Source organism: Nannospalax galili, unplaced genomic scaffold, assembly GCF_000622305.1.
Source record: "Nannospalax galili isolate Female #2095 unplaced genomic scaffold, S.galili_v1.0 scaffold277, whole genome shotgun sequence".
Classification (NCBI taxonomy): domain Eukaryota; kingdom Metazoa; phylum Chordata; class Mammalia; order Rodentia; family Spalacidae; genus Nannospalax; species Nannospalax galili.
The window spans coordinates 627,047-648,361 of NW_008340240.1; positions in this window are offsets into that span (position 1 = coordinate 627,047).

Genomic DNA, 21,315 nt, shown 5'->3' on the forward strand with positions numbered 1-21,315 from the left:
TGACTCTTTTTTTTTTAAACTTTTTAATTTTTTGTGTGTGTGTGTGTATGTGTGTGTGTGTGTGTGTGTGTGTGTGTAGTCACGTAGGTGAAATGGAGGCCAAAGGGGAAGCAATGTGGAAGAACTACAATCCAGCAACTTCTGCAGGGTGTTTGGACCTTCTTGGGCTTACCTCTACCTCCCAAGTGTGTCACCATCCCTGACTCTTTTTTTTTTAAACTTTTTAATTTTTTGTGTGTGTGTGTGTATGTGTGTGTGTGTGTGTGTGTGTGTGTGTTATATGTATGCGTCACCATCCCTGACTCTTTTTTTTTTAAACTTTTTAATTTTGTGTGTGTGTGTGTATGTGTGTGTGTGTGTGTGTGTGGTGTCTGTATATGTATGTGTGGGGGTGCATGCATGTGGAGATCAGAGGACAACTTGTAGGAGCTGTGTTCTCTTTCCACCTGTAGATCTCATGGACTGAACTCAGTTCATCAGGCTTGGTGGCAAGCATCTTTACCCACTGAGCTATCTTGGCAGCCCCTGGACCTCTTTGCTTGAAAATTGATTTCTTCCTTAAAACCCTGAACTCCTTTAGTGAAGGGACTTTTTAAAAATTTACTCTGTATTCATAGAGCCTAAATGAAATGCCATATCTGTGAAAAAAATGTAAGTACATATGAAAAGGAAAGGTTAAGTGGAATAAGATTGATCAATATCAGGCTCCAGTTGCACAAAGAAAATTAATAATGCTGCATTGTTGTTTGGAGCTATTCGCTCTCGTGTGAAACTGGGTAGGAAGATCCCAGGTTGAAATATAGAAAGTTTCCTAAAGGATCCCTCAGGTCGCTTAAGTGACCTTCACATAGGAGGGAATTTGCTCTTAGGGAGATATCTCAGAACATCAAGAAATACTCTGGGTTGTCACCACCTGGCAAGGGGATACTATTGATATCTCATTGATGGAGACCAGGGATGTAAAATTCCCCACAATGTAAAATAGTGTATAATAGTATCCCAAGTGTTAAGGGTGTTAAAGTTGAAACTGTTTTAATTACATATTGGTGCAGGTTTGGGGGTAATAGCTATGCATTTCCTTCCCATTTTCTTGCAGTAGAGCCTATCATTATCCAGGCGAGTGACACCCGGAAAAGCAGAACTAATCTTAGATTCCAGGATCATGTGGAACTGTGAAAAAATGGTTTAAGGGGTCTGTGTAGAATTTCCTGACACCTTGATTGTAAACTGTTGAGCTTTGTCTGTTCATATCTATTTCTCTGGATAGAAATTTCAGCATCCTTTATACCAGGACCTAATGGAGAACACCCAGAATGCCCAACAAACTATGGATGAGAGGTGTGTGATAAAATAGGCCCAAACTGTCCTCAGACGGCCAGCTCCACAGTATAACACAATGCTGCGGTGTCTACTAAGGTATGTCACTTGGGACTGATTGGTAAGCTGGTGTTGGACAAGCTGTGGGGTGCTGAATAATGGCTCTACACAGCTGTATATAGTAGGAAGATCCCCAGGATAAGGCCCAGAGTGTGTGGATTGTTCCAAATCTGGCAGATTTCTGTGCAATCACATCTGCGTGCATAGTTGTAATGTCTCTCATTACAATTTCAAATGATGAGCTTGTTTTTTAATGCACATAAATTGACTTCAATTGACTTGGTGATTGAGCACAGTAAATATTTTTCTGTGAGAGTGAAAATAGTAAGAACTCTGGAAAGCATTGCTCTTTCCTCTTCTGCACAGGCTTATCTTCCTACAGCACATGAACTGAATGTGGTCGTTTTTACACATCCCTTCCGCTGCTTCTTCTATCACTTCCTGTGTTAGAGTTCTGTCAGGGTCCACTCGAATGCCACTGACCTCAGGCTCAATGTACTGGGAACCTGGTCCATGAACTCCATGGTCTGTGCAAGTATATTTCAGGTTGGGGAATAGCATTGTATTCCAAAAGCTGCTGGATTTGAGACAGAAGGTTCTCCTGCAGGAGGCTGTCTTGTCACGTGCCTCTGCTTCTGCACCTCTGTTCCTTAAGACAAACAAACAGCTTGCTTTGGCTGCACATTTTCCAGGACCTGCTATCCCCTGAGGATCTGTTCATGCAAATTATGTGTGGCAAAGGTTGTCCTTCTCTGTCTTCTGTCTTGTCAGTTCTCATCGTTTTGGTGCTGTGTTAGCAGAATTGATATGAGATGGAATCAGGACCTCTCTATCCAGGCCCCAAGAATGTATTTGTCTACCATGCACTTAGAATGGGGAGGGAAATATGTAAAAATACATGTGTCTGTTCTTGTGATGCTATGTCTGGTTCTTAAAGTAGCCCTGAAAAATTTAGATTATTTTTCAAGTAAAGACCAGTGGATCAACAATGAGAGCTAAACTGCACAACCCAGGACAGAGATCACAAGTATTCCAAAGGACAGCTTTTATAAGTTACACTTTCAGGTCACCCCACATTTGCATGATGCTGGAATGCATTTCATAAAAAATAAAGGAAGAAATGACTTCTGCTGTTCCTTTGTTTTCTCAGGTTGTTCTCTTAAACATGTTTATTCTTTTTGTAATCTTGAAAATGTAGAGGAAACAGTTATCTTCTTTCCACCCTGTTTGAGAAGGTTTATTATCACCAGGAAAACTCTCCTTTGGGGGCTGGAAAGCAGCATCTGAGATGAGCAGCCCCGGGGAAAACAAAAGCCTGACTTGGGAAGGAAGCTCAAAATCTGCCTTGGAGTATCTATGTCAATCTCTTATGACTCCAAATACTTATGAGTTCTTCTGGCTAAAAAGCAAGGGAATGTGACCTTTCTACCAGTTCCCTCACTTTAAAATTTTTTTATTTATTATTTTTATTTTATGTGTATGAGTGTATTGCTCGCATGTGTTTAAGTGCACCCGTGTGATGCAATGCCCTGAGAGGTCAGAAGAGGGCGTCAGATTCCCTGGAACTGGAGTTAGGGACAGTTGTTAGCGACCGTGTAGGTGCTGGGAATCGAACTCTGCAAGAGTAGCCAGGGTTTTTAACCGCTGAGCCATCTTTACAGTCCCTCGGTTCTCTCACTTTCACACTAGGGCCCCTAAACTGTTGGTGAAGAGGTAGTAGGTGCAATGTTACTGAAAATACTGTGGTTATTTGCCTCAGCTGACTCCGTTCCAAAGTGAGCAGGGAGATGCTTTGAAAGTTCCAAAGACTTTGAAACATCTGTTCCTTGATGGAAAGACAGTAACTAAGTATCCTTCCCAATCTGAGGAGTGCATGCACATATGTATGCATACATGTTTGAATGTGTGCATGTGTGTGTCTATAGATGTCACCGAAAGCTTCCAGAAGGGAGCAGGTGCTAGGCCCAGTGCCAAGTGGATCATAGAGGCAGGGAAAGGGTGGCTCCAAGGTGTGGTCCTCCCCACTGCTGTTCCAGTGCCAGTCAGCAGGGATTGCCCTCAAACAGGCTGCTCAGAGAGCAAAGGGGGTTCTTGTCAGAGAGGCTGCCTCTTGGCAGGGCAAGATGGAAAAGAGCTGTAAATCCATCACTCTATTGGCAGAGGGCCTGGTGGTGACAGAGGGCCAGGCTTGATGCACAAAGCAAAGAGCCTGTGGCCTTGACTTCTGAATGGATGCTTCTGGCAATTCTTTGCCTGAGCTAAATCACAGGATGAATAGATGACACAGACCCTTAAGTCTTTTGTGGAACACAGGCCTACTTTGATACATTCACAAATAAAATTAATTCATTATTCAAATTGTTAAGAAAATGACACCTACATAATCATTTATATTTTCTGGTAAATGTGCAAAACACTCCATGATATTTTTAAATTTTAGAACTTTGTATAGTGTTAAATTAAGACCATGGATTTAGTCACTAGCTCATTGAAAATGTGTTCTTCAGGAATAATTGTGATGAATTCAAATGAGGACAGGGCATATTTTAGAGTAGGAGGTGGGACAGAGTATGCCCCATCCTAGTGCACAGCTCTTCATATTACCAATTCAGTTCAGAGAAATGTGCAATGCTCTACAAATTGTAGCTGAGCCTTCTCTCAACCCATATGTAAAAGGAAATAAGATTAGAATGAGCGTTTATCCAAGCCCATCTAACTAGAGTGGTTAAGGAGGTCCAGGAACTCATAGCCAAAAGAAAACTTCTAAAGAAGAGCAGACTCCCAGGGAGATTCTGAGAAGGAAGGAGATGCACATGGTGGTGAGCCTGGGCACAGTAAGGCCCCATGAACTTAGGAAAGAGGTATAACCTTGGCCTGGTCAGTAGACTGGTCATGCTGACCTTAGGAAGCATGCACAGGGAAGTGGCTAAAAGTCTGAAACAGTTTTAAGCAGAGAGGAACTAACTTGTCAGGGTGCAGACACAGTGCCTGTGGATTATGCTTTCTAGGCACTGGAGGAGAAGCTTCCAGGTTAGATGCCACATTAGAAGCTTCCTCTGTAGGACCCAGTGAAGAGTCAGGGTGAAAATAAACAGGATATAAGGATACAACATAAAAGAAAACCATAGACCATTCTCCTAATGAACATGAATACAAAAATTCTTTATTTAAAAATGGACCAGATGTGGTAGCGCACACCTTTAATGTCAGCACTGGAAGGCAGAAGCAGGTGGATCTCTGTGAGTTCAAGGTCAGCCTGGTCTACGTAGTGAGTTCCAGGCCAGTTGGGGCTACAGGGAGACCCTGTCTCAAAAAAAGACCAAAACAATTTTTTAAAAAACTTAAAAATAAGAGAAAATGCATGAGAAGCCTCCTAAAACACTAAACACTGAGGATTAAATTTATGACACATGAACTTCAGGATACAAATTCTAATCAGAAGAGTTTTTATGTTTTGATTTATTGCTTATTTTCTTTAATAACAAAGTTGATTAGAACCATATAAATGAGTTTAGACAATTTGAAATTTTTTATGTAGGTTTAAAGTCATCAGATCTGTTTGTTTTCTGACTCAATTCTTTCACTTCTAAGTGATTTGTTAAGCATATGAGATCTTTGGCTGTGTCCTGGAAATGGTCCACCAATCCTATTCTGTTGTCTTTATAGTGCGGCTTTATTCCTTATACCTATGTCTTAAACTGATATACAGAACAAGTCCTAAGAAAGTTACCTGAATGTGACTTCTATCAGCTGGTGAGAAATTGAGACCACCAGGGTACTGTGAAATACGAGTTTCTCAGATTTAGCTTTAAGGATTTATTTTATTTTCATTTATCTGTATGTATGTGTATGTGTGTATCTCTCTGTGTGTGCATACATATAAGGTGTCCACAAGTGTCAGAAGAGGACATCAGATTCCCCGGGGCTGGAATCACAGCCAGTTGTGAACTGCTCCACGTGGAGGCTGGGAACTGAATGCAGGTTCTCTGCAAGAGCAACAAGTGTTCTTAACGACAAAGCCATCTCTCCTGTCTCTCAAAGTTAGCTTTAAAGAGCAGGGAAATAGCCTATTATTGTTTCCTTTTGCCCGGTGTCATGTGATATATTGCCAGTAATGCTGCCAGAAAGCTAAGTGTACTGGTCTGGGTCAAAAAGTTCCATCATCAGGGTGGGAAACACTGGAAAGCCACTGATAACGTTATTAGACAGAGACAGACAAGAGTGGTGAGCAGCAAACAATACTGTACACCTGACTCATGTGCTGCCCTAGGGATAAGTTAGCATACTATGGTCTCTGCAAAGGAAATAAAAATCTCCTCCCTCCTCCCTCTATCCTGGGATCTGGAGCCTTTTTTCAAATAGATTCATGTTCTGTATCTAGCTATTGCTATGGCCTGAATGTTTGTGTTCCCCTAAAATTCATAGGTTGAAGCACTAACCACCATGGTGATGCTATTAGGAGGGAGGACCTTTGGGAGGTAAGTCCGTCCTCCCGAGCTGTATTTGTTACCTTATAAAAAGGACCTCAGAAAGCTTGTTAGTCCTGTCCACCAAGTGATGACATAATGGGAAGCTGTGATCTATGATCCAGGCACTGAATCTGGTAGTATCTTGTTCCTGGGTGTCCCAGCCTCCAGAACTGTGAGAAAATGTTTTGTATTTATAAGCCATTTGTTTATAAACTACTGCATCTTGTTACCACAGCCGAAGGTAAGAGAGCTTCATCAATACTTCTGCAGCTGGCTGCTATTCTCTGCACACTATGAATCATGCAGTTCAGTGTGAAAGCATCAGGATCTGCTCTGAGCTCACCCCACTGAGGATCTGACCTCTAGCACTTGATCTCTGTTCCAAAAGTTTTTCTTGTTCAAAAGTTTTGTTACAAGAAATCATAATTATGAGGTGCAGATAGTATAGTTCCACTGTTCTTCGAGTCATAAGGTTTTCCTTTAGATTAAAAGGAAGACAGAGAACTATCTTCCTCTATCCCTATCAGTAGGCCCCACGCACTATGGTGGAATCACACTTCTGAATTTGGACTGTTCTTGATTGAGAATGTAGGTTTTGCTAATCAACAGCTGAGTATCCTTGCAATTGGTTTTACTGTGGAATGTTTTTGAAGGCCTTGTCCACCACACCCCATAATACTTAGATATGAGATCCTGTGGGAGATTTTGCTGGGACTCTCAGTATCAGGAAAAATCATACTGCTCCAGGATAGTTGGCTTCTTCTTAAGGACATGATGCATCTTCTAACATGTTTTTTTTGCTTTTTGCTTAACCGTTAGAAAGTTGGAGCTAAATTTGGGCCACAACTCTTAAAAAATAGGATGCTAATTTTACCCCTTGCTTTTTTGTAGTCCCATCTACTTTAACTTTTATACCAGCTCTGTCAAGGATTGTATATCCTTTTGTGATTCCTGTGTTAAGAACTAAATAAAAATTCTCTCTATTGTGCAGAAATAATTAAACAATGTCTCAAGGGTTTGCAAGTAAAATAGCAAAAGTATAGTTTCTGAAGCTCAAAGAAAATCACAGTAAGGAGCTCATGACTGAGGAGCCCTTGAATAGAGCTGGCTCAGTTCAAAGTATGTGCAAATTGCAGAGAATGTTGGCTGTGCAGCTTTGGACCATTTATTTTAAGTCAGAGAGACATTGCTAAAATCGGTGTTCCCAGAGTGTGCTCCATAGGCCTTAGCTCTTTATCAAGGATTTTGGGATCAAATGCATTTGGGACACTCAAGGAATATGTTCAGCTTTTTTTCAAACCTACACTGCAAGATTTCTAGAAGTCCTTAACATGCATGATTTGTGACTCTGCAGGAGGCATACTCTTATGGTGTAGGGTTTCCAAAATTATTTGCCCACTTATTTTTCCTGGAACATCTCCAAAAGCTTAGCTTCTTTGAGAAATGCTGGGGCAGAATAATATCGTTATGGTTATTATTATTATTAGAAAGGGTTTGCAGCTTCTTCTTATATGGGGCAAAGGCTTAGATATTTACTGCTAGTATTTATAATCCTAATTTTAAAAATTAAAGTGACAATACACTAACAACAAAAGCAATAAAAATCTCAGTGAGCCCCAGGTCTGAGTGCAAGGCCCTATCTCAAAAATCAAAGTGGAAGATACCTGAAAACTACATTTGATGTTGCTCTCTGGCCTTCACATGTACACACACACACACACACACACACACACACACACATCACACATGTGCATACACACATGAGCATAGGCACCAAAAAAATCTTCATAAGCCATGTATGATATTTTGTAGATTTATTTAGTGAAGTCTTTTTTTTTTCTTTTTTCTGAGGCAGGGTCTCATGTACTCCAGGCTGACCTTGAACTTGATAGGTAGTTGAAGATGGTCTTAAAGTTCCGATCATCTTGCCTCTACCTCCGAGTGCTAGGATTATTGGTGTGTATCACCATGCCTGGCTTACGCAGTGCTGCTGGGAGTCAAACCCAGAGCTTTGTGCATTCTGGGTAAGCACTTTACCAACTGAGCTCCATCTCTAGCCTTAGTGGAGCCTTATAGACTTAGATTATTCCATCTTAATTTAATGTTTCAGATTCTTAGCTATTTGATAATGTGATGTTGAGGTGGAATCATGTAGATTGGATGATATCCTTACATTTCATTACGACACAGTAGTAATGTAGTTAGAGTCTAAAGTCAGACATGGTTTCAACTTCTGACCCTTTGACTCAAATAGATTGGTGACTTACTAGATAATGCTCTTAAGAAAGTTACAAACTCTGAAGCATTGGTTCCTTTGGTGTCACATGGACCTTATAATCTATCTACCACATAGACTTGTGGGATTAAATTGGTTTATGTATATATCATATATATATATATATATGTATTGTGCGTGCACATTTACACTTTACCTATGATTCTCATATAGTAAGTGCTTACTAAATTATAGCTGTTATAATGTTTGTTTATTCACTAAACATTTATTGGGCATCTGCTAAGTAAGAGTGTTATGTTGTATTTTAATATATAAATCTGCGTTATAGTCCTATCCAAGAGCACGTAATCAACTAGACTGCAGTTATATAAATGGAAGAAGCATTTCTAGATTGATATGTGTTTATTATGGATAGACATAAGTTTATAAGTAGTGGAGTCACAGAAGACAGGCTTGTTAATTCTGTTTACTTAAGACAATGTAAGAAAGTTGCACTCCAGAAATTTCCTAGTAAATGGGACATTAGACATGCACTTGAAAAGATGATCAAGTATTTGCCACAGCAAGGACAGTGAAGCTGGGGTGCTATCCAGAGGGTTAGTTCAGACTTATGACCATGAAGCAAGACAAAGTAAATTCAGAAAGGGGATCAGGGGTGTAATGAATTTGGTAGGGTATTGGATTTTGGCATTGGTAAAATCATGGAGAGTCTTAAATCCTACAGAGAAGCATTCTCAGGTTATACTCTAAGCAGTGGGGAGCCAGTGGGCTATTTAAGCAATGGATGAGACACATTAGATTTTACTTAGATCAAGCTACTCCAAGTGTGGTTCATGTACATCTGTGATAGTCATTGCTTGGGAACTTCATTAGAAAAACAAATTGTCAGACCCTACCAAGAACTACTGAAATGGTCTCTAAAATTCAGCAAATTATATCTGGGAAAGTTCTAAATTTTTTTGTTTTTTGGTTTTTTTTTTCATTTTTTTTAAATAGCATGAAAGTTGGATAGGCATTGATTTAGATGGATCACTCTATGCTTTTATAAAGGTTAGACTAGATATTCTCCACTTAGATATCTGTAGGGAGAAGCATGGGTACAGAGCCATTGTGTAGGCAAGCAGCGATGCAGGGTCTAAGCTCAATGAGCAGAAGTGGGAAAAGAAAGAAGACAAATAATAGAAATATAATGAAGTTTACTCCACAGAACCTTATTTATGACTTGACTATTGCATTACGGAAAGGGAGGACTCAGACATGACTCCCAGGTTTCTTGTTTTATCAGAAGAGTATACCATTATGCATTCATATAAGGATTATAACAGTGAAGTGCTTTTTTCCTCCAAGAGAGATAAATTATGATTTTTGTTTCTAATATTTTGTAAGTGCTATGGAGAATTCAGATGAGGATGGACATATTACTGGATGTTGGACATGTAGTTGGGACAGCAGTTCTGGCCATTGTCACACATTTAGACATCATGAACACTGGTGGGGAGTGAAACAGGAAGAAAGACTAAAACTGGAAAGAGAAACAAGCTTAGAAGTTTGGCTAACATCATATGTTTTGTGGACCTGTATCCAGGCTATTTAGCTCTCTGATTTCATCTTATGCCATTTCCTCTCCACAACTAAACACCAGACAAACTAACCCACTTGAGGTTCTCTAAGCACACATCTTGTCATAACCCCAGGTGTTTTCGTATGCCGTTTCCTGTGCTGGGAATATTCCTTGACATCTTTCTTTTCTCAAGTCTTCATATCTTGCAAAGTCCTACTGATCTTTCAAGACCCACCTCAAAAGTACTCGCTCCACAGATAAACCTTTTTGAAGTTACTATATGAAATAAAAGGGACTGTGTGCCTCTCTGACCCTTTGTACTTAGGAACTGAGGGTCATATCTGCATGCTGTGTAGCCTTTCATCACAGACCTTGGGAGATGCTTGACATAAACAGTTGCTCAATAGCTAATTGTTGAAGGAAATGTGAAGGAATGGTCAGAGGAAGAGGAGTTAGCAAAGGAGGACTAAGAAAGCCTAGCATCAGAAGCAGGAGGAATATAAGAAACTTATAGAAAGCAATAGTCAGTGGTGTCAAAAGTTTCCAAGTAATCATCTAAAATAAAAACTCAAATAACTATGGGGCTTGGTAATTAAGTCAGTGGGGCCTTTTGCCAAGATGGCCTCAGTGGTGTGAGCTCCTAGAGTAGAAACTGCTTTGTTCAGTTGAAAAATAGTTGATAGGTAAAATATGCAGAACCTTAGACTCTGATGAACTGGCTCACACAGAAAGACTGGCATAAGGAGAGGGAATCAAGGGATGCTTTACTGGGGTTAAATGCTTCAACACATGAATAGGGCCTAGTTTAATTAGTAATCTAAAGCAAAGGAGGAGAAAGAAGACATATTAGTTACTTTTCTGTTGCTGTAATAAAATACCACAACCAAGGCAACTTATAGAAGGAACAGTTTATTTGGCTTTTGGTTCCAGAGAGGCAAGAGTTCAATGTGGTGGGGAAGCATGGTACAGAGGTTCATGGAGCAGAAAACTGAAGGCTCATATCTTCAAGCAGGCACAGGAAGCAGAGCAAAACTGGAAATCCAGCAACACTTAAGAACTTTCAAAGTCTGCCCCTAAAGACGTTTCCTCTGAAACCTCTTAAAATGTTCCATTACCCTCCCCAAACAGTGCCATGCACTGGGGATCAAGTATTCAAATACTTGAATCCTATGGGAGAGACTTATTCAAACCACCACATTCTACTTTGTGCTCCTCCCCTAGGCTCAAGATCATATCTTATTGCAAAATGCATTTTCTTTAACCCAGTCTTTCACAGTCTCAATACCATTCAAAAGTCCAAAGTCTCTTCTGAGACTTAAAGCACTCTCTTAACCATAGCCCCCTGCAAAAATCAAATTATTTACTTCCAACATATAATGGAACTGAATGTGCATTCCCATCCCCAAATGGTGGAATGGGGGCACAGTGGAAAACTTGAATCAAAACAATACCAAAACCCAGCAGAACAAAAACCAAGTCCTGCAGCTCCATGTCCAATGTCTTTAATTTTACTTTTAAAGGCTTTAGATGACTCCACACCTCTTTGCTTTCTGCTACTTCATCACTCGGACTTGTACCAAGTACACAGTTGTATACAATTCTCTTTGGCAGATGTCTCATGGCTCTGGCATTTCCAACAACTTGAAGTCTTCACTGCTAACGAGGCTTCACCTTCACAGCTTGACCTGTGAGGGTCTCTTGGCCTGTCAGGGTCTTCTTTATACAGGGACTCCCCTGCTGTGCACTGCCTACACTCCACAGGTCTCTGAAACTTCAGAGGAAGACATGATAACCCCTACATTCTTGCATCTTTCATGCCTCTAAAGCCAGCACCATGTGAATGACACTGCCAAATTCAGCTACCAGCTAGGGATGGACCTCTGCCTACTTCATCCATTTTAGCAGCAGCTGTTCTCATACATTATGATTTTCTAGGAGTAGCAACCCCCCGTGGCCTTTCTTTTCATAAATTAGAGGCTTAGTTGTGTGTGGTCTTGCCCTGAGAGTACTCCTTCCATTGTTGAAGAACAAATCTGAAGGGCTCTCCTTAATGGTTCTAATCTCCTTATCAAAGAGAGCCTCCCCTTCAGCACAAACCTTAGCTCCAACATTATTAAGCTCCCTGATACTCTTTTTTATTGTAGATCTTCATTATATTGCCATTAATAACCACACTATGATTTCTTTGGCAACTTTTGGTTGCCTTGAAATTTTTTCTGCTGAAATTAGTCCATTATTTTGCAACTTAGCCTCAGGCAAGCTCCTAGGCTATGGGCTGGTGGCAGCCAGGTACTTTGTCAAAATACCCCAGTTGCTATTTAAGTCCTTATTTCCCTCTGGAGCTAAACTGTTCACAGAACTACTTTTTTCCTGGCTCTTACTAGAATGGCCTGTTAAGCTCTGCTTACAGCATTCAACCACTTTTCTAGTCCAAACTTGCAAAGTCTTTGACATTCCTTCTGACCCAAATGGTTAGCTTCTTCATGGCAACAGACCACTCTCTGGTACCAACTTCTGTATTACTTATTTTTCTGTTGTTCTGATAAAACACTATGACTAAGGCTACTTATAGAAGGAAGAGTTTATTTGATTTATGGTTCCAGAGGGGCAAGACACCAATACAGCAGGTGGCTGGAGTAGAAAGCTGAATGCTCACATCTCCAAGCAGGCACAGGAAGCAGAGCAAAACTGGAAATCTAGCGAGGTTTAAGAACTCTCAGAACCTGCCCCCAGTGACGTGCTTCCTCCAGCATAGCCACACCTCCTAAAGGTTCCATGAGTCTCCCCAGACAGTGGCAAGAACTGGGGACCAAGTATCCAAATTCTTGGATCTTATGGGGGGACACTCATTCAAACCACTGTAGAAGGATAACTGAACAAGTTTCCAGCTTGGAGGAAAGGGAGCAGGTTTCATGAAGGAGTCATCTTAAACTGTAGGAGGGCCTGGTAGAGATGGGTTGGAAGTAGAAACACAATATGTTTTTCTCAGAAGGAAGTCTCAGCAGTAGCCTTATAACTTGTAAGGATTATTGATTTTCACAAGAACTATTTAATGAGAATACAGAAAGTACCAGAGGTCCTTTTAGAGTATTACACTCTACAGATTGTTAAGGAAGACAAATCCCTCTTCTGAATGTTCTGCCTTCCATAACTCAAAAGCAGTATTTATTTCTTAATCGATCTATTTATACACTATGTAAATAACCTGAGCATTTAACAACAGTACCATTTATGTGAACCACCTACATTACAGAAGGAAGGGAGAAGAGCCAAATCATGTTATTTCTTTAGTTGTTTGTCTTATTATTAGCCATATGCATGAAAAAGCCATAATGTGTTATCTTGAATTAACTATTAAGCAGTATAAGAATCAAGGTACATATCTTAAGAATCACAGCTTTACATCTTGAGCGGCATTGTAATATTAGTTGTTAATTCTTCTTGAGTTTTTACCTAATCTCATTGATTATGTTACAAGCTTTCCTAGCATAGTATCATTAAATCTTCATAATTTCAGGAGGTGAAAAATATTTCAGTCTTATTTTGTAAAAGAAGAAACTGAAGTTTAAAAATAAGAATCTTGGAAGTTAGGGATTTAGCTCAGTGGTAGATGGCTTGCCTAGCAAGCACAAGACCCTGGGTTCAATCCTCAGTTTCAGGAGAAAAAAAGTAGACACTTTGAAGGTGAGTTTGGTGGCACATACTTACAATCTTAGCTTTCAGAAAGTAGAGATCAAAAAAGTAAGGATCAAAAGTTTGAGGCCAGCCTGGGCTATGTAGTAAGTTCAAATTATATAGTAAGACCAGAAGAATGGAAGGAATGAGGGAAGGGGGGAGGGAAGAAAGGAGAAAGGGAAGGAGAGGTATGGATTATACCCTCTCAAATCCTGAGCCAAAATAAATCCTCCCTTCACTTGTTTCTGCCTATTCCATCACAACAAAGAGAAAAATAATGACTATACCAATGGTCCCCTTTTCTTACCACATGGTGCAGTTTGAAATTAGCTTTCACTTTCACCTAGCTGAAGCTATCCTGTTTGTTGTCAAGACTATAAAATAATAAAATAAGATTTTAAAAATATCATCAAACATTGGTATCTGCAGGAAATATGTATTCCCTAACATCAAAATTAAAAATATTTGAACAGTTGACTGGTTTTCATTCAAGCCATATCTTCATTAAAGACACATACCTTTATCTGTCTTATATGATGGGCATGATTTTTCTTAACAAAGAAACAAATATTTTGTTATGTCAGAAGTTATTATTAACAGTCAGTAGAAACTCAGCAAAGTTGCTGTGGTTGATAACTAAATTTAACTCCTATCAAAGGATGTGTGTTTCCAGGTGTGCTTGGGTAAGCTTATACATTACCACACACTGTAATGTAATGATGCCATCAATCACAGGTATTTGCCATTTTTTTATTGTCCAGAACCTGCCAGTGCATTGTTTCTGAAATATATTAATATCAGATATTTACCACAATCCCGTGAGGTAGATCCATACAGATGTGAGGGATTACTGGACATGTAGCTAGTGTGTTAATCATTTAAGCAGACATCAGAGAAGGGAAAAGCATTTTTGCAATCTTATAAGTTAATATGGAAGAAAGAATCTAGAATGTGGTGTGCTCTAAATTAGATCAGCATAATCTGTTCTTCTTTAGGGTTGAGGGTGGATCTTTGTGGATCTGATTTTCCTAAAGGACAAAAATAGATGCGATTGACCTAACCACTCAGTAGAGAAAATGAGAAGGGACATTTGACCACTAATTTTTTTTCAAGCCTTATTATAAGTCCTGGAAAAATGTGTGTGGCAGATCAAAACAGCCAGGTGTTCAGAGAGGCCAGCTGGCAGAGGGCATCTGGCTCATGACAATATATGGGAAAAGTTTCCTCTAAAACAGTGGAGAATGAGCAAGAGAGGTCACAGGAAGGCCTCCAATGTGGGGAAGGAGGGCTATGGACAGACCACAGATTATGTGGATGAAGAATGAACTAAAGAAGTCCATGTTGTAAGGTACCAGGGTATCATGAAATGTGTATTTAATCAACAGAGACAGGCGATAGCTAGGGTACCAATGGGCTCTTCAGAGGCTGGTAGGTCAATATTGACGATACGGAGCCATTGTACTGCACGGTTCAATAACGCTGAACACCTCCAGAGAATGGAACTCTAAGCTCTGGGTCTCTATCACAAGGCAAGCCTCTCCATTTCTGGATGCAAAGGATGAAAAACTTCTAAAATTCGGATAAATACAGTGTTATTATGGCCTAATGAGAAAACCATCCAAAATAGTATGTTTTAGATTCTGAACTTTGCCATCCAGAAAAATTATGTAAAAATCAGTATTTAAAAGGTAGAAATTTAGTCAGTTACTGCTCTCTACTAATCTTCATCTCCTCTAGTCCCCGAGGAAGGGACTCATTTATATTCTAAACCCAACAAGATATTATAAAGACCAACCACCAACAAACACTGTGCACTCACTATACACAGGTCCTGTTGTGCTGGCCTAGTTTATCCTCACAGTAACTCCCTAAGGGGACATTATATCCCTATTCTACAGATGAGGAGGCTGAGTCACAGTCAGGGTATTGATAAACTCCAAAACAGTGTTTACTGCCTAATGGGGACAAAAAATAGCCCTGCCATTCCTAAAACCATGCTGCTGGTTATAGCAGCCCAGAGCTGGAAACAAGTAAAAAGCACAGGCAGGAGACATGAATGAAAGGCTAAAGGCCTTAAAAGAAAAATGTTAAGAAATGGACCTAAATTCTGTAAAATTAGGCCAGTAACTATTTACTAGAGTGACTTTAGAGTCAAGACACCCTCTACATCTTAAACAAAACCTTGTCCTGCATCCATGCTTAAGTCGTCAGCCTGATGATCATCAGCCTTGAAATAGCTGAGAATAGTAAGGGGGCTGAGACAGGGGAGGAGGCGTAGGAGGTCCAGGACACAGAATGGTGCTGGGCCTGCATGGTGTGGCCATCTGTCACAGCCCATAAACCCTCAGGGCTTTGGCTCCCAAACCTGAAAAGTCTAACATCTTTTGTAGGGTCTTTGGGGAGAAATTAACCAGGCCCCCCTCCCCTGGCACAGTAGTCTGTTGTTACACATATGTTCAAATTGTGCCCCTGTCTCGGGAGGGAAGCGCTTTTCGTTTATGCACATGCAGAAGGAATTAGTCAGCCACAGAGCCAAGGCCCTGTCCCCTATTTCTTTCCCTATCCCCATATTGTTCAGCCCTTTCCCTGGCCTCACTGCTGCCTTTCAAACAAAGGCTCTATCCTGAGCCCATGCTCCAGGTAAGAGTGTCTGCTCCCTTTTCTAACCTCCAGTCACCATAGGGGAACCAGGAAAGGAAACACAAAACTTTTTTGCCAAGAGGCTAAAAGAAGCAAGCACAGGTTTGAAAGAAAGTGAAAGGCAAGCCAGTCTTCCCTTTTGAGTTAGAACAGAGGGAGAGGAGTCCTGACAGAGCTATGATTGCCAGTAGCTGGGAGGACAGAAGGAGCGTGAAGAGATTTGGAGGCTGAAAGCTGAAACCAGGAGCCTGAGTCCTCAAAATGCAACTTTATATTAAGTTCTGCCCTCTCTCCCTTCATAAGATGCACATGCTGTTTGCTGTTTGAGTCCTTCACATAGGAAGTGGGGAAGGTGGGTGGGTCCCCCTGCTCATGTCTTCTGTACTCTGGTGGGACCTTGAGACTGTCCAGTTCTTGCCCATTTTGCTCTCCTTTGTATCGGGAAGGTCACCATCTCAGGGTACGAGACAGGTGCAGTGAACTAACTTCCCGAGAGGAGAAAGGGTAGAAATTTTTCTCCTAGCAGGAAATCATGGCAAACTGCAGCAGGCAGGAGTGGGAGGGTGGTGTGTGTGCTGTGTGTGTGCACAGTCTTCCTGAGCATCCTAATTGCAGTTGCATCTGTTTCTTTAATCTATCAGGTAAAGTTTCAGGACTGATTGCCAACCTCTAGGGAGGCTTACTTCTTTGTTTTCTCATGGTGATAGTTGCAGGGTTTGGTCTAACTGTTTTTCAGCATGGCTACCCATTATTCTTATCTAGAGAGCTTTAAAACCTTTGGATGTATGCTATACACATCAGTAATGTGTAACAGACCAAATAGTGAGACTCAGTTGGTCTGGGTGTAGCCTGATCATCAGTGGTCCTAATTCTCAGACAAGGCTACAAATCAAAGGTTTGGAGCTCCTTCTAACATGAAATTTATAATTCTTTAGGCGATTGAGCCAGATAAAAGGGCATGAAATGACTGTTAAAAAGAGAAGGCACTGAAAATACAGGTTTTTCTGTTACAAGAGACAATGATAACAATGGTTATGATTCAGAGGAAGCCCCAGAAACCATTTGATCTCTTCCAAGTTTTGTTCTTGTCATTAATCTGTTTGCATGAGGGAATATTATGGTTCTTGTCTCCTAGACTCAGATACCCGTGGATGCTCCAGAGGCTGCAGGCGGAAAGTACAGCTTTATTAGCTAGCAAATATGTCCACTAGCTCTCCCTGGAGACTGAACAACAGAATAATCTTGACAAACAAAAACTCACTCCTTGCAGTGCATGTCAAGATAGACACCAAAGCCGAGCGCTTACTTCTGTCATTCCTGATCTCTGGGTGAATAGACTGTGAAGCCAGAAAATTGTGCCATTGGGGCTTAGAAGAGAATGTCAGTCAGTCTCACATGGTATTTCTGCTATTGGGAAGAGCAAGAAGCTGTCAAGATCTGACTTGATTTTAGCTCAAGAGCTCCCTTCCCTGTACATATATCAAATGATATTAAGGGTGACATGTAGATTTGCTGAGTACTTGCTATCTTGGGTGATGTGCTGAGGACTTTCTATAAACTGTCTCATTTAGTCCTCACCTCAGCCCTAGAAGAACATATTTTTCCTTCCTTTCCAGGTGGAGAAGTTGACACTTCTGTGATCATTTGATGTTTACCATCTTGTTTCTGGTACATGGTAGGGCAAGTATTTACTCCTATGTAGCAACTTTGAAATCCATGTTTTTATCACCCAGTTACTGAATTTCATTTGTAGATTTCCTGGATAAGAGAATTGAATTTTGCCTATCTTTCAATTCCTTGTTTTATTCCTCTCTACAATCTGTTTTGTTCATTTTTATTGATTTTTTTGTGCATTTCATACATACCATTTTATTATCATTATACCTCCTCCACTATCCACACCCTCCCATAACTCTCCCCCCAACTGGGTTTCATGCATTGCCTCATTTATGTTAAGGTCTGTTGAGTCAAGTTAGTGTACCTAGACGACCCTTAGTGCAAGTTCATCCACTGGTGTCAGCCTATCTAGAGTCTCTCCCTTAAAGAAAATTAGCTCTCCCTAACCTAGTATTAATCAGCTGCCAATAGTTTTTTGGCTAAGATTGGAGTCTGCTGTCCATTTCCCCAGTTCTATGCTGGGCTTTTGTCTGCTTGAGTTCGTATGGGTCATATGCATACTGACACCATTGTTATGGATTCATAGGAGCAAAGTCCCGGGAGCCTGTAGGATTCTGTTTCTATATGGTCATGCACCTCCTCCCTTGCCTCTTACAATCTTTCTGCCCCCTCTTCCACAATGGTCCCTGAGCCCTGGATGGGTGGAGTTTAATATAGGAGTCCTGTCCAGGGACCTACACTCTGTAGACTCTTATTCTTTATGCTTTGGCCGTTTGTGATCTTTTATGATCATTGCCTTCTGTTGCATAAGGGAACTTCATTGATGAGAGTTGAGAGATGCATTAGTATTCTCTCTGCCCCCTCTTCCACTATGTTCCATGAGCCTGAGGTATGGAGGTTCCGTTGTAGATGTGTCACTTAGGGTTGAGCATTCACAGACACTTATTCTCTGTGTATGACCTGTTGTAGAACTCTGTCTCTGCCATAAGAATAATTTTTTGTTATTTAAAAATATCTTTCTCTAAGAGTTGGCCAATGCTTATATGAAGCTCAAACATTAGCTGACTATAACTGAAGACTGAAATAATTCTTTATGCAATATAATTAATCTCAAGAAGGAAGCACACAATAAAAACCAAAGTCATGAAGATTTGCTGAATATGCTCATGTGTTGACTAAGCCCACTTATGCTGCTAATTCATCAGCATTGAAAACTCAATTTTATACTTTAAATATTCCATTTCTGTTTTAGCCAGTAGTCATTATAACAATTTCTCAGTCTACCAGAGATCTTTGAAAATCATCCCAAAGCTACCATTTGTGAGTAATGTAATGGGGCCTGAATGTCTGTGCCTATTCTTACATGGATATATTGGATGAAGACATGGGGCAAGATGATGTGAGAACTTTATTGACCTTGACTGTCTTATTACAAAGCAAATGGAAAGTTACCAGGACAAGGGGACAACAACTGTTTTCCTAATCTGTATTTAAATGTGGGTGCCAGGAGCAATCCAGTACCTTTTGACTACTGTGCCTCTTGAGCTTCTTTGTCCTCTGAGTGCACACTGAGTGCACGGAGGGCCTCAATATATTTCAGCTTGCTCTGTTCTTCACAGGGCCAGACTGGGAGGCTTTTTCTTCTTGTGGAGGGGATTAGCTGGTCATTATAGAAGTCAGTGATTCCTTCTTAGGGTTCCAACTGGAACTTACAATGTTATCTGTATAGATTTACAGTTCGCTAGGACCCCTAAAACCTGCTGCAACCTCTAGGTCTTCTGAGGCCATAAAACTTGGTATAAATAAATGTTATTGCAAAGTTTATTATTTTAAAGTTGCTTTGCTTCTGAGGCCAAGATTGCATTTGTACTTCCCTAAGTAAAGCATACAGCAGCATGTCTTTTTATGCTTGGGGCCTCTTTGATTCTGGACTCAAAGACAGACAGGTGTTGAGGAGAAGGGGAAGCTCCTTTTGGTGGAACAGCAGGTGCACTCACTGTCCTTGAACTGTGGCTATATACACATGGCAGAATGTTGACCAGGTCCTTTGATAAAGAGGCCAAGTTTTCTTCCCTTGTGATTATACAATAATAATTTATATCATCATATACTTATATATAACCATAATATAAATTAGCAAAAATAAAGTCTGGAAATAATACAGAGATAATGTGCAAACCCTAGAGCACAGCTAGAGTGGGCATGAAGCTGTGGTGGACCCCACAGCTCTCTCCTCTTCCATGTACACAACAGAGCAGATTCACGTTTCCCTACCATTCCCTGTGATTGCTGTAGCCATTGATGTGTGCATGGAGGGGAAGTGTGCTCTCCTGGGTAGAAGTACAAGACAGCCTGTCCTGTGCCCTGTCACAGTGTCCTTTCCTGCTAGGATGGTACATGCCTGCTCCATCAACCAGGTCCCCAATGGAATCTCCTTAGTGATCCACTATGCACTTCTCAAGTCAGTAAGAAATCATGCTTTGTTATTTGAAGTTACAGAATGTGGGGGTTATTGGGATTAGTAGTATAGCCCAATTGCTTAAATATCATTTTGCTTAAAGCTCCTTTATTATGACATATAGAGATATAAAAGCAAAAGGGGATAGGACTTGATCTTTCTTTTGTTTGTTTCAACCTTGAGATGTGCTGGGGCTAGGAAATATAGGAAAGGATTGAAAAAAAATGTTTTAGTGCCCAGGCCAGGTCCTAAAATAAACTTCTGTTTTTTGTGGATGGATATAGGCAACATAAACTCATCATTTTACCTCTGTACACATTAAACAGTAATATCCTGTTCACTCATGCATCTTCTACCTCTGTGGCTGGCAACCACGTTCTACTTTCCACCTCTTTGAAGTTAACTACTCCAGTAACTTCATATAAGGGGGATTATACTGTCCTCATCTGTTTTCTAATGCTAATAACTCAATACCACAAACTTAGTAAATTAAAAAATTAAGAGATTCATTTGGGTCCACAGTTCTAGTGCAAGGTCAAGGACTGCAGTGATAGTCTTCGTGCTGAGGAGTCTTGAGGTGGTTCAGGACACCACATGGGGGGCGGGGAGCCAGGGAGCCTAGGCACAAGAGAACTAGCCAAACTGACTTTTATAGCAGAGCTGCTCCAGAGATAACCCAGTCACCCATAGTCATTAATTGGTGAATGAAGTAATTGATTCATTAAAGCAGAGACCAAATCAATCACCTCTGTAAGCTCCATATTTCCCTCTCTCAAAATGGAGCTTAAATTTCAACACGAGTTTCAGAAAACACATACAAATCATAGTATACACTCTGCTGTTTGACGCCCATTTTATTTAAAGCAGCCTCCTCCTCCTTCTCCCCCTTATTCTCCTCTGACTTTCTTTTTCTGTCTCCTCCTGTTCTATAAAAAAATAAGATTCTGGTTTTTGCCCCTCTATCTATCTATTTCCAAGATAGTCTTTGCTTCAGAAAAGAGAGCGATAACAAGAATGTGCCTTGAGGACTGCATCTGGCTGGGCTCCATGTGGCCACATGCTTTCCAGGTCAGAGGTCAACCACCTAGCCAATAGGAATACCAGAGCTCCCAGCAGCTCCCTTTCCTTGGGTCAGTGGTTGTGGATGCTTTCAAACGCAAAGGTTGGCCTCCTGCTGCTAATGGGGAAGGCAGATATTCTACAAACAGAAAAGAAGAGACAGTTTTGATCATTTCGGTAGCACAGATGTCATGGGCTGGGTTAGTGACAGCAGGTGGTTCCT